Source organism: Tupaia chinensis, unplaced genomic scaffold, assembly GCF_000334495.1.
Source record: "Tupaia chinensis unplaced genomic scaffold, TupChi_1.0 Scaffold000232_1, whole genome shotgun sequence".
Classification (NCBI taxonomy): domain Eukaryota; kingdom Metazoa; phylum Chordata; class Mammalia; order Scandentia; family Tupaiidae; genus Tupaia; species Tupaia belangeri.
In genome coordinates this window covers 239,072-250,222 of record NW_006159708.1, presented here as the reverse complement: position 1 = coordinate 250,222, position 11,151 = coordinate 239,072, and the positions used below count along the sequence as shown (strand labels likewise).

The window sequence follows — 11,151 nt, the reverse complement described above, 5'->3', positions numbered from 1 at the left end:
TTATGAAAATGAGTTTCTCCCTTTATGTACCAGTTCAGTGGCTGTTGAGGTTTACTATGACCCTAAAAGTATTCAGATATCTTGCTACTGTGCACCTAGACCTGCCTAGACTAGACACTCAAAGTGTGGAAGGTGAGAAGCAAGGTGAAAAAGTCAGGTTAAAAGAAAGGAAATAAAGGGAAAAATACCAAAAAAAAAAAAAAAAAGACAAAACAAAACAATGAAAAGGGAAAATAATTTTTTTTTCAAGGAAAAGACAAAAGAAGACAACCATGCAGCAAAAAGGGCAGGATTAAGCCCACTTCAGATGCAGGGGGATTCTGAAATTAGCATGAGAAAGGAGAGGTCAAGAGACAGTACCTACAGATTTTTAAAACACTCACGCACACACACACACATACATATGAGAAAAATTTTGAGAGAGAGACAGAGACAGAAAAAAGAGACCATCCTACCTGGCTTTTTGCTGAGTGATGGGCCGGAAGGAGAGATTTAGGTCAGAGGCTTTCTGGTTAAAGGGGTAGGGGCCATGCCTACCTTAGATGCACATGAATTCTGGCTTTTCACTGGATGTTGGACTGGAAGGAAAGGTCAAAAGTATTTCTTTTTTCTTTTTTTGGAGAGGTTTTTGCTGTAGGGTGCATGCGCTCACCAGAAAGAAAAAGACAGAGAGACAGAAAGGAAGAAATCACCCCCCAGGGGTGATGGCCAGGTGGCAATCTGCAATTCCTTCTCCTCCATTCTCCTCTCAGGATCATGGCATGTATGCACATTCACCTGGCGTGAGTTTGAGCCACTGGGTCTGGGACTCAAACTGCGGTCGACTACATGAGAGTCCAGCAACATAGCCATTACGCCAACTGCTGGTCCCAAAAAAGTATTTCTTAAGAAAGCTATTATTAAATACACTAAAACCCACAACAATTCAAGAATCTATGACCTTAATAAAGAAAGCCAAAATGTACAAAATACAACTACAGAAGCAAGGGACAATTACTGCCATATAAGGCTTTAAACTAAAAACTGCATAGAAACACAAACTCAAATCTATGTAACACTCAAGATAAAAGGGTCAGCAGTAAAGTAAGGACTACTAATACAATGCTTAACAAGGATTTTATATAGGAAATATATTCTCTCTGCTGGTATAATGGTATAAATCAGTTCTTCAAATCTATGGGAATAAACCATCAGTCTCTGTCCTCTATCTCAAAAAATTAGATCTTTAACAGTTGTTTTTATGAACTCTTTTCTTTCAGTTAAATCATAAGCAGGACAATTTTCATATACCTTTTTGCAAATCTGTTTCATTGTGACTTCCACTAAGTTAGCATTGGCCCAATAATTTCTTCACTGTTTTCTTTAACTCCTCATCTGCAGATGTTTGTTCAACTTTTTAATAATTAAAAGCTCATCATCTGATCTATCCTCATATCCACTGTTTTTCAGAACAGTTCTGATTCTTCTTGGTGGTACTTCTATGAGCTTTATTAATATTAGCACTTTTTATGTATTTTTTTAATTTTCAAAAATAGCTGTTTAGTTTTTTTTCTTTTAGATGCCTGTTTTGGTGGTTTCTCTTTACTTACTTTATCTTCATCATCTGAGCTCTTCCTTGTTTTTCTTTTGGTCTTTATCCTACTAGATTCATCTGACAGAAATTCAGGACATTTGGTTCACTTAGCCTTCCTTGCTACTCCAGAACCATCCATTTCTTTCTACCACATTCGCTGGAAGTTTCTTTTTAGATTTTGGCAATGATGGTCTGCCAGAATGTTTTGGATGCATTGAAAAATTCAAGATCCACTTCACTAGTTTACTATTTACACCTGATGTCTGCAAATCAAGAATCTCACAAATGCTCTTTAGCAACATTTCTTCCTTCCTTTTATAACAGATACTTCCGACTGCAAAACCAAAGTCTCTGAACTGACCCACTGAAAGCAGGAAAGTAAATTGGTACAACTATGTTGGGAAACTGTCCATTAACTATGAATGCTTTATGACATAACAATTCCACTTCTTACATAGTTAACACAAATGAGAACATCTTTGCACACAAAGGGCTTGTGAAAGATTGGTTTTAGGAGCATTTATAAAAGCAGAAAACTAAAATGTTCAACAGAAGAATGGCAATTTAATGGTACTATGACTGGCCTCAGTTTTCTGTATTTTATACTTTATAAAATGTATGTATTATCTACGATCTTTTTATAAGGAGAAATCAAACTCAAAGACAAATTACTTTCTCATTTAGATTTTATACTAGCAATCCTGAAGAGCAATGACATGCAAAATAGGCTAAAATAATTCATGGACTTCCAACATGACAGTCTTTCAAGTATCTAGCAAAGATAAAGAAAACCTACCTGTTAACATAACCACATGATGTGCTAAATAGCCCCTAAAATAAAACCTCAAACTCTCTGAAGAAAGTTTTTCCAATAAATATATTATGCCTTTGAATATCTGAGAATGCATTTCAAAATTTTTTTGAGAGAGATTTTTGCTATAGGACACATACTCTCACTGGAGAGACAAAGAGACAGAGAGACACCACCCTCTTTAGGGGAAGCCATGCTGTAATTCTTTATCATCCATTCTTCTTTTGGAATTTTGGTCACGTACACACACATACTCCGTGTGTCTTAAGCAGCAGTTCCAGGACTCGAACTGCGGTTGACTATGTGGTTGACTATGTGTCCTGTGACATAACCATTACGCCATCCGCTGGCCCTTAAAATGTACTTTTAAAATATGAAGTTAGTTTATGAAAACCATGATTCTTCTCTATATGCAAAATATTCCCAAAATCATTCTCCAGCCCTAGCAACTTCCTTTTTATTGTTTATCTAACTCTTGTCTGATATATTGTTTTTAAGACATGTGGTCTATTTTGTATATCTAATACTAAATTAGAATTTCAAGAAAATAAATTCAGGATAGCTAAAACAACAATTCATATTTTCTTCTATCCCCTACTTCCCTTGAATAATTACACAACTAAATTTAAATTTTTTTTTTTTATTTATAATAAGGAGTGTGCTTGTGCATGAGAGAGAGATGAGTACATTCTGCAGAGTCTGGCCACACCACAACTCCCATTCTCTAGTCTGTCATCCCATCAGTGCTCAGGAACCCACACATGTGCATGGTAGGTTTCAGGTAAACAAGACCAGATATTCCAATGGTGGGGTTACCATGTAGGATTTGGCTTCTTTGGAGCACTGTATTACTGCTTCACCATGGAGCTGGCTCCAATAACTCAGCAAATACATATTTTGACTAGGAATAGGCTATAAAGAATTTCACCAGTGATCAAAATGGTTTGATATCAGACAATGACTTGCATCACTATATTTGTGGAACAAAAGTTGGGCTTAGTGGAAAGAAGCTAGTAAGACAGACCTTAACTGTGAGGTTCAAATTCCCATTTCTAATAAAAAACAAACCCAAATACTGTTCTAAAACATGACACTGAGAGTAAACTGAGCAAGATATCTGGAAATTGAGGACACTGATCTGGCCTCTTACTAAAAGAGAGATCATTAGTATTGTTTTTGTTTTTTGTGTGAGAGTTTTTTGCTATAGGGCGTGTGGGCTTGCCAGGAAGACAGAGAGAGAGAAATCGAGAAATCATCCCCCAGGGGGTATGGCCACATGCCACAATCCCTTCTCCTCCTTTCTCCTCTCGGGATCTTGGGCACACATACACATGTGCCTAGTAAGAGTTCAAGATAAGCAGGACAATTTTCATATACCTTTTTGCAAATCTGTTTCATTGTGACTTCCACTAAGTTAGCATTGGCCCAATAATTTCTTCACTGTTTTCTTTAACTCCTCATCTGCAGATGTTTGTTCAACTTTTTAATAATTAAAAGCTCATCATCTGATCTATCCTCATATCCACTGTTTTTCAGAACAGTTCTGATTCTTCTTGGTGGTACTTCTATGAGCTTTATTAATATTAGCACTTTTTATGTATTTTTTTAATTTTCAAAAATAGCTGTTTAGTTTTTTTTCTTTTAGATGCCTGTTTTGGTGGTTTCTCTTTACTTACTTTATCTTCATCATCTGAGCTCTTCCTTGTTTTTCTTTTGGTCTTTATCCTACTAGATTCATCTGACAGAAATTCAGGACATTTGGTTCACTTAGCCTTCCTTGCTACTCCAGAACCATCCATTTCTTTCTACCACATTCGCTGGAAGTTTCTTTTTAGATTTTGGCAATGATGGTCTGCCAGAATGTTTTGGATGCATTGAAAAATTCAAGATCCACTTCACTAGTTTACTATTTACACCTGATGTCTGCAAATCAAGAATCTCACAAATGCTCTTTAGCAACATTTCTTCCTTCCTTTTATAACAGATACTTCCGACTGCAAAACCAAAGTCTCTGAACTGACCCACTGAAAGCAGGAAAGTAAATTGGTACAACTATGTTGGGAAACTGTCCATTAACTATGAATGCTTTATGACATAACAATTCCACTTCTTACATAGTTAACACAAATGAGAACATCTTTGCACACAAAGGGCTTGTGAAAGATTGGTTTTAGGAGCATTTATAAAAGCAGAAAACTAAAATGTTCAACAGAAGAATGGCAATTTAATGGTACTATGACTGGCCTCAGTTTTCTGTATTTTATACTTTATAAAATGTATGTATTATCTACGATCTTTTTATAAGGAGAAATCAAACTCAAAGACAAATTACTTTCTCATTTAGATTTTATACTAGCAATCCTGAAGAGCAATGACATGCAAAATAGGCTAAAATAATTCATGGACTTCCAACATGACAGTCTTTCAAGTATCTAGCAAAGATAAAGAAAACCTACCTGTTAACATAACCACATGATGTGCTAAATAGCCCCTAAAATAAAACCTCAAACTCTCTGAAGAAAGTTTTTCCAATAAATATATTATGCCTTTGAATATCTGAGAATGCATTTCAAAATTTTTTTGAGAGAGATTTTTGCTATAGGACACATACTCTCACTGGAGAGACAAAGAGACAGAGAGACACCACCCTCTTTAGGGGAAGCCATGCTGTAATTCTTTATCATCCATTCTTCTTTTGGAATTTTGGTCACGTACACACACATACTCCGTGTGTCTTAAGCAGCAGTTCCAGGACTCGAACTGCGGTTGACTATGTGGTTGACTATGTGTCCTGTGACATAACCATTACGCCATCCGCTGGCCCTTAAAATGTACTTTTAAAATATGAAGTTAGTTTATGAAAACCATGATTCTTCTCTATATGCAAAATATTCCCAAAATCATTCTCCAGCCCTAGCAACTTCCTTTTTATTGTTTATCTAACTCTTGTCTGATATATTGTTTTTAAGACATGTGGTCTATTTTGTATATCTAATACTAAATTAGAATTTCAAGAAAATAAATTCAGGATAGCTAAAACAACAATTCATATTTTCTTCTATCCCCTACTTCCCTTGAATAATTACACAACTAAATTTAAATTTTTTTTTTTTATTTATAATAAGGAGTGTGCTTGTGCATGAGAGAGAGATGAGTACATTCTGCAGAGTCTGGCCACACCACAACTCCCATTCTCTAGTCTGTCATCCCATCAGTGCTCAGGAACCCACACATGTGCATGGTAGGTTTCAGGTAAACAAGACCAGATATTCCAATGGTGGGGTTACCATGTAGGATTTGGCTTCTTTGGAGCACTGTATTACTGCTTCACCATGGAGCTGGCTCCAATAACTCAGCAAATACATATTTTGACTAGGAATAGGCTATAAAGAATTTCACCAGTGATCAAAATGGTTTGATATCAGACAATGACTTGCATCACTATATTTGTGGAACAAAAGTTGGGCTTAGTGGAAAGAAGCTAGTAAGACAGACCTTAACTGTGAGGTTCAAATTCCCATTTCTAATAAAAAACAAACCCAAATACTGTTCTAAAACATGACACTGAGAGTAAACTGAGCAAGATATCTGGAAATTGAGGACACTGATCTTGCCTCTTACCAAAAGAGAGATCATTAGTATTGTTTTTGTTTTTTGTGTGAGAGTTTTTTGCTATAGGGCGTGTGGGCTTGCCAGGAAGACAGAGAGAGAGAAATCGAGAAATCATCCCCCAGGGGGTATGGCCACATGCCACAATCCCTTCTCCTCCTTTCTCCTCTCGGGATCTTGGGCACACATACACATGTGCCTAGTAAGAGTTCAAGTCACCGGGCCCAGGACTCAAACTGTGGTTGACTATATGGGAGTCCAGTGACATAGGCATTGCACCAACTGCTAGTCCCCATTAGTATTGTTTTTATGTAACTTTTCATTCTTCTTTTATAAACAGGGTGAACACCATGTAAGGAGAAATATTTTCTTTATTTTACATTACTATCTTTATACTTCTATTAACTTATTCAACAGGTATTAAGGAATCTAACAATGGTGGAAACATGTTATCCATACCTCACTGTGGATGACACATCTGAAAAGTGACAATGAATAATCTAAGCCATCAATAATTTTACCTTGAATATTAAATCTATCCATTTCTCCCCATCTTCACTAGCACCACCTTGTCAAGTCCCCATTGTGACCTTCTTAGCCTTCTGAAATAGTCTACTAACAAATTTTCTTAAATCCATTTCTGGTTTCTCCAAACTATTCTCTCTATTCTATCCAAAGTAATTTACTGAAAATTAAAATCTATATATCTCTATGCTTACAACCCTCAACTGAATTCCCATTACTAGTAAAAATCACTCCAAAACATGTAGCACGGCCTACTATAGCATTCTGCCTGGCCTCTTACCTGGGAAAATCTCCAGAATTTCTTGTAATCAAAAATTAATAAGCTAATAATTTTCTAGCTTAGGAAATTAGAAAGAGAAAGAAAAAAGAATAAAGAAAACACAGTGAGAATAATAAAGGTATAAAACATAAATTAAATAGAAAATCTAAAGAATAGAGGTCTAACAAAGGTAAAATTTTGTACTTTGAAATAATAAAATCAACATACCATAAATAAGACATAAAAAATTTTAAAAAGTCTCAAAATGGTGTGTATATAGATTGATACACACAAATATACACATTATAATTATGAATTCAATAGGGATTAAAAATACAGCATAATGACATATACAGTTGATCCTGGAACAAACAGGTTTAAACTGCACTGATCTACTTACATGTGAATTTTTTCAATGAAAAAAATGCAGTACAGTACTGAAAATATGTTTTCTCTTAGTTTTTCTTTCCTCTTTTTTTTTTTGTGTGTGTGTGAGAGCATGCGCTCACCAGAAAGAGAGACAGAGAGATAGAAAGTGAGAAATCACCCCCCAGGGGGGATGGCCACGCTACAATTCCTGCTCCTCCATTCTCTTCTTGGGATCTTGGGCACACACACACACGCACCTGGTGTGAGTTCAAGCTGCTGGATCCAGGACTTGATCCGCGGTCAACTACATGAGAGTCCAGCAACATAGCCATTACACTAATTGCTGGTCCTTTTCTTTCCTTTTTCTAAGAGATTTTTGTTATAGGGCACCTGCTCTTGCTTAATAAACAGAGACAAAAAGCGAGAAATCACCACCCAGGGGGATAGCCACACCACAATCCCTTCTCCTTCACTTTCCTCACAGGATTTTGAAAATGCATGCACACACACTTGGCATGAATTTTAGGCCACCAAGTCCCTACAACATCTGCAGGTCCTGTCTTATGATATTCTTAATAATGTTCTCTTTCCTCTAGATTAACTTTATTGTAAGAACACTATATATGATACATAGACCAGATATGTGTTAATTGACTGTTATTGTGTTATCTATAACGTTTCTGGTCAACAAAATGCTATTAGTAGTTTTCAGAGAGTCAAAAGTTATATATAAATTTTGGAGACCAGCAGTTAGCATAATGACGCTGGACTCTAATGTAGTTGACCACGGTTTGTGTCCCAGACCCATTGGCTTAAACTCATGCCGGGCGTGTGTACGTGCCCAAGATCCCAAGAGGAGAATGGAGGAGAGGAGAAGGGATTGTGGCGTGGCCATCCCCCCTGGGGGTGATTTTTCACTTTCTGTCTGTCTCTGTCTCTCTCTGGCAAGCGCGCGTGCCCTATAGCAAAAACCTCTCTAAATAAATAAATAAATAAATAAATAAAAGTTATATATTAAATTTTTGAATGCAAGGGGGTCTTGTGTGTGTGTGTGTGTATATATACACACATATATATACACACACACACAGTATGTATGTGTGTGTGTATAAAATATATATAGTGTGTATATATATATATAAAACATTATATGTAAAATCTGTAAAGATGAAGGAATCATCACATTCAAGATAGCACTATCTCTTAGAAGAACAGGGATACAAGTATTTCTGAAAATTATTGGTAAATATTGTTTCTTAATTTGGGGAAACTTACTTTGATACTTCTGTTATTACTCCTTAATAAAGACATATAAATGTTATATATGCTATTTTGTTTGTATAACTTTGCTATGGTTTAACTGTGTTCTCCAATGTTCATATGTTAGAAATTTGATCCTCAATACAATAGGATTAAAAAATGTAATCTGACCTAGCCACTGTGGTGCAGTGGTAATGCTAGTGCCCTTCAGTGCTAGAAGCCATATGGTGACCATGGGTTCAGACTCCTGGGTTGCCTGGAAACATACCCAGTGCATGTAGGTACCCCAGGCGTAAAGACTAGAGGACTGGGAAAAAGCAATTATGAGGGGATAAGACCTTACCAAGGATTTGCTTTCTCTCTTATGCATGCATAGAGCCTTTCTATTATTGAAAGAGAAAAAGGAAGGAAGGAAGAAAAGAAGGGAGGGAGGGATGGAGGAAAGAATGAAAGAGGGAAGGAAAGAAAGAAGGAAAGAAGGAAAGAGAGAAAAGAAGAGAAAAAGAAAAAAGAAAGGATAAATGAAATGGGATCTTTAGGAAGTGATTAGGCTATGAGGACTTCACCCTCATGAATAGATTAATATTGTTATTGTGGGAATGAGTTAATTATTAGGGGTGTAGTTTCCTTATAAAAGGATGAATTCAACTCCCTTGTTCTCTTTTACCCTCTCTTAGCCTCTCCTCCTTCCACCATGAGATAATAAAGCAGTCCCTCATTAGTTGCCAGCATCTTTTCTTTTTTTTTTTCTTTCTTTTTTTGGAGAGGTTTTTGCTATAGGGCGCGTGCACTCGCCAGACAGACAGAGAGAGACAGAGAGACACAAAGCGAGAAATCACCCCCCACCGGGGTATGGCCATGCCGCAATTCCTTCTCCTCCATTCTCCTCTCGGGATCTTGGGCACACACACACACACGCACCCGGCGTGAGTTTAAGCCACTGGGTCCGGGACTCGAACCACGGTCTACTACGTGGGAGTCCAGCGACATAGCCATTACACTAACTGCTGGTCCCACCAGCATCTTTTTTTTTTTGGAGAGGTTTTTTCACTACAGGGTGCGTGCGCTCGCCAGACAGACAGAAAGAGGCATAGAGACAGAAAGCAAGAAATCACCCCCCGTGGGGGGGTGGTCATGCTGCAATCCCTTCTCCTCCATTCTCCTCTCAGGATGTTGGGCATGCTCGCACACGCGCCCGGCGTGAATTTTAAACCACCAGGTCCGGGACGCGAACCGCGGTCGACTACGTGGGAGTCCAGCGACATAGTCATTACGCTAACTGCTGGTTCCCACCAGCATCTTGATATTATACTTCTCAGCTTCCAAAACTATGAGCCAATAAACTTATGTTCATTATAAATAAGCTATACTTAGGATGGAGATAATTTTTAAAAATTTAATAAGAGGTATCTCTAAGAAAGAATAACCTGTATCAAATATGCTTAATATAGAAATTGAAAAAAAAATAAAATGTATGTATTACATCTTCTGTCATGTAGCACTTCAAATGGAGTTCCAGAAGTTATGTATGACCAGAACATTAAGATGTAAAAATACTAAAATTGATAAAAGTTATGCAAGAAACAAAACTGCCATCATTTACCATTCATTTGATTTTTCTACATAAAAAAATTTCAAATACAATTTTTCAAATCTATTTCTTTTAAATTTCTAGGTTGTGCATGCATATGCCACAGAGAGAGAGAAAGAATCTTTCCAATGGAGCGTGGTTCTTTTTCCTACATTTCCCCATCTTACAAGGATTTTGAGTATGCACGCACATGCACCCAATATGTTTTTCAAGCCACCAGGACCAGGAATTGCACTGTAGTAGGCCACTAGGCTAGGTTGTGCATGCATATGCCGAGAGAGAAAGAATCTTTCCAATGGAGCGTGGTTCTTTTTCCTACATTTCCCCATCTTACAAGGATTTTGAGTATGCACGCACATGCACCCAATATGTTTTTCAAGCCACCAGGACCAGGAATTGCACTGTAGTAGGCCATGTGAGATTTGGCTCCCTTAACTGCTATGCTATGCTGCTGGTCCTAAAAAATTATTTACAATATAACAGAAAATTAAATTTTATAAAGGAAACCATTTAAAATAGCATCAATTACTACAATGTACTAATAAAGAAAATAAAATGCATATGAATGTATAGAAAATATTTTTAAAGTTCATTAGCTGACATCAAGAATATTTAAAGTAATTGAGGAATAGTCAGTGGTCATGAATAGGAAAAATAATATATCGGGGTGTTAGTTTTCTTCAATTGAATATATAAATTCAGTGTAATTTAACCCAAAATTCAACAGAGATATTCAAGACACATCCCTAGCTGATTTTTATATACAGAAAATATAAGGCCAAGAATGGGCAGACATTTATAAATGAAAACCAATATGAGCTCTATCAGATATCAGATTTTATTATAAGATTATAGTAATAAAGATGCCATGTTATTGGTATAGATGAACAAACAGAACAATGAAACAGTCTAGACATACAAAAAAATAGATCAAGGGACACATGAGGCCAAGAAATATGGCTCAATTCACATTAAAATCCTTGAGGACACAAATGTTCACCCTTGGAGAAAATATTATAGGACCTTCATTAGATTGATATATAAAAATAAAATTAATATATAAAATTAAAGCCTAAATATGTAAAGTCATATAGGAATATATAGGAAAATATATTTATGACCTCAGAGTATGGAAGGATTTCTTAAAACATACA

At 36.5% G+C, this 11,151-nt stretch overlaps 2 pseudogenes; both read right to left on the bottom strand.

Moving 5' to 3' along the window:
- Positions 1–1,209: 1,209 nt before the first annotated feature.
- LOC102484156 (protein DEK pseudogene) lies at positions 1,210–2,379 on the bottom strand (annotated as a pseudogene).
- A 782-nt stretch (positions 2,380–3,161) lies between these two features.
- Positions 3,162–11,151, bottom strand: part of LOC102483755 (protein DEK pseudogene) — a 133,173-nt pseudogene continuing 125,183 nt past the window's right edge.